This window comes from Charadrius vociferus, unplaced genomic scaffold, assembly GCF_000708025.1.
Source record: "Charadrius vociferus isolate BGI_N301 unplaced genomic scaffold, ASM70802v2 scaffold562, whole genome shotgun sequence".
Classification (NCBI taxonomy): Eukaryota; Metazoa; Chordata; class Aves; order Charadriiformes; family Charadriidae; genus Charadrius; species Charadrius vociferus.
In genome coordinates, this window is record NW_009647234.1 from 20,912 (window position 1) to 24,340 (window position 3,429).

The following is a 3,429-nucleotide window of genomic DNA, read 5'->3' on the forward strand; positions in this document are numbered from 1 at the left end:
AGTTTTCTCTTCTGGGAGCCAAATGCTGCAGCATTTGGGATGAAGCTGGAGACCCGGTCCACGGGCTTGTGTCCTGCTCGCCCCGTCCGCTCTCCTCTCAGCCAGTGCGGGCCTCAGCTTTTGCAAAAACGAAGCTAAAAAAATTGAGCAATATCAGGCTGCACCTTTTACCACCTAAATAACACACCGGGGCAGTATTTATCAGTGATAATTAATCAAAGTTCACATTTAAGCCTGGCTCATGGCAAATTCCAGCTCACAAGAAGCGACGTTGGACATGACCTAAAAGCCTACATGAACGCTAACATTAAATGAGTAAAACCTCGAGTATGGCCCGGCTTCCCGGCACGGGAACAGGCAGGTTGGTATCGCTGCGAGAAGGAGCAATCCCAGAGCGTTGCCACACACCTTCCCCGGGCAAACCCAGCTGGGGACAGCTCAGACCGAGTCATCAGCGCTCCCAGGGACAGAGGCTGATTCCCATTGGAAAAGCTTCCCTGGGAACAGGCGGAGTTCGGATCAGCCAGGCCCGCGGAGGAGTCACGGGCTGGGGGATTACAGGGAACGTTTGCCGGGCAGTTCCCCAGCAAAGCAGGCGTGCGGGAAGGAGGGGCAGCCGGGGTGGGCTCCTGTGAAGATTCACTATACAGGAACATTAATTTTACCAAAGGCTTTGGAAGTGTAACTGTTCTGTCAGAGAAGTAATAATAATAAAAAAAAAAAGCCCATCAGATGACTCAGAGCCACCAGTGCAGCCCATGTACCGCTGCGTGCGCCCTTCCGGGAAGGGAAGCCTTCTCCAGAAACAGGAGCCCTGACTCAGAGATTTCTTGGAAACGTGCAGAGACTCATTCAAGCTTCTTCCCTAAGCGAGAAGCTCGTTCAAAACCAGACGCAGAGTTTCTCTGAGAAGGAAGAATCCCGAGGCGCAGGCACAGCTCGCGGGGCCGGGGCACCCCCACGCCATCAGAAGGCACCTGGTAAAGCATGAACTCACGGAGCGAGCTGTGCTTCGCACGCTGGGAGACACCAACCCCTCCGGCAGCCCCTGCTGAAGCGACCCACTAGAAAAATCTCCTTGCTCAGCCCAACCTGCCGATTAGTTTAATCCCCCATACGTGAGCAAGGCACAGCCAGCACGTGAGAGGCCACAGTGCTAAAAGGGACCCCAGTACACCTTGCCCACATCCCACATCCAGCTGTGGCCAGTCTCCAACTTCTCAGGGACAAAAATGGCTTCCACAGGCCAAGTCATACATCAGGGAAAGCAATTTCTTTCCTGCCTGCCCCCCCCCTCCCCCGTCAGCCCAGGAAACTCTGAAGCACAGGATTCCAGCATCGTAATTACAGTGCAAGCAAGCAACAAGCTGGGCTTTCTTTAAACCCTTCTGATGCATCAACGCATGAGATAGCCAAGGACTCATCTCTGGGAGTTCCCTGTTTGGTTACATAAACACCAATTTCAGCTTAACCCTTTCACGCTGAAGCACGGGCCACATCCAGCAGGAACCACCCCCCTCCCCCGCTCCAGCCCAACATCCTCACGGCAGGGGCACGGCGCAGGAAAAGAGCCTGGAAATCCAATGGCAGCACCTGCGACTGCACCGCCCTCCCAGAGCGGAGCCCAGCGCACGAGTTCCTGACCTTGGGCTGCTCCCGTGAAGTCAGGCAGTCATTACCTTTAAAATCACCATCAGGTGAGATGTGTATTGTATTACAAGATTTTATTTCTCATTTATAGCTTATATTACTATGTACACTTAATATTCCATAAATCCACTGCAGCAGGACTTTCCTCATGCGCACAAAGGTTATCGCATGACTCACACACGTGCTGACACTTTCTTTACAGTGAGGTGTGGCTGCTGGTTTTAATGCTAATCTACTCATCTAGCCCTAACTAGATAGAAACAAACATATTTAAGTTATCTACATACGCTGCCGTGCCAATGTTACTATTGTTTGCAGCGTGAATGCACACTGACAGACACTGTAAGTTCACAAACACGTACCTGACTAACAAAATAAGACTGTTTCACATCGAAGATTTCAAGGGGCATGGAGCATCCTCCGGTCCAGCAAGAGCTCCCAGTTGGAGAGCTCCCGGGCACGAGCAAGGCTCACACTGTACAAGTCCAGAGCAACCCCCAGTCTCTGCAGACACATCCCTTATTTATGCTAAGCACAGTGGGCAGTTCAGGCAAAATCAATAGGGTTGTCCTTAATCAAACAGCAGCTGAGCACCTACAAGGCTTTCCTCTGTGTGGTCTCAGGAGGAGATGATTCGGTAATATCCTGAGGATAAAAAGCAGCTGAACGTGAGGGTGCTTTTAAGTAATGCAATTATGTGACCAAACCATCAGCACGGATGCCACAGAGAAACAATAAAAGGATGTAGCACAAACACTCCAGCATCGAGGAAAGACGTCCTGCATCCCGACCACCACCAGCCCGCGGCTGTTTGCCACAGAGTAAGCCTCACCTGCCCCATCCCTCAAGTTACCCCGACCTGGGCAGCAGGCACCCTGCGAACCCGACCACCCTCCCCCTGCACCCAACTCACGTCCCTTCCGCCCGAAGGGAGCCCGTCGTCCCGGCGGTGGTGGGCAGCAGAGCCACAGCAGCTCAGCCCCACTGCACTGGGCACCGGCCTCTGCTCCGGATTCTCTACCCCAGGATTACCGCCCGCGACGCCTCGCACACCCATACCTAGCAGGATATGCTGAGCCTACACGTTAAGACTCTAAACTAGCAAAGAACCGAACCATCAACACCAGTGCAGCACATCCACATCCGCAGCCACGGCAGGAGGAGGGAGCAGCTGGGCAGGAACAAGACAAGCCCCAACCCCCCGTGACAGGGAGAGGAGCAGCGGAGGAAAGGGGCTGTGCCACGGGCTCCCTCCGACAGCAGCGTGAGACCTTTAACACTCCCACATATTGTGGCAGTGAAGCTCCCAAAGGCACAGCCAATGGGTAACAGAAACAGGTTCTGAAGGCAGGAAATCCCAAAGCGTGCCTCCGTATCTTCCTCAGGTGCGCTCGCACAGCGAGGACGGGACAGGTTTCCGTAGCCGGCGCCAGCTGTAATACTTTATGGTCTTACTCATTCTCACTTAGAGGTACAACCTTCAACTACTCACTGCTGAGACACGAGACTCCTCCTCAGAACAGAGGTCCGAAACTCCTACGTTAAGACATTCCTGCCCGGACTGAAAGCGAAATCAGCACCCCACAGGAGCCCTCTGCTCCCTCAGCAACCCCGAGCGTGTCAGCGCGCTGCAAAACCAGCTCCGCTGTCCGCACAGCCCCAACCCCCCCGGAGCCTACAGGGAAGAAAGGGACAAAGGAGTTTCACTAAGTGACATTTTAAAGTCCGGCCGTGTACGCCCGCCCCCCCCCACCAGATCCCACCTCCGCCGGGGAGCGG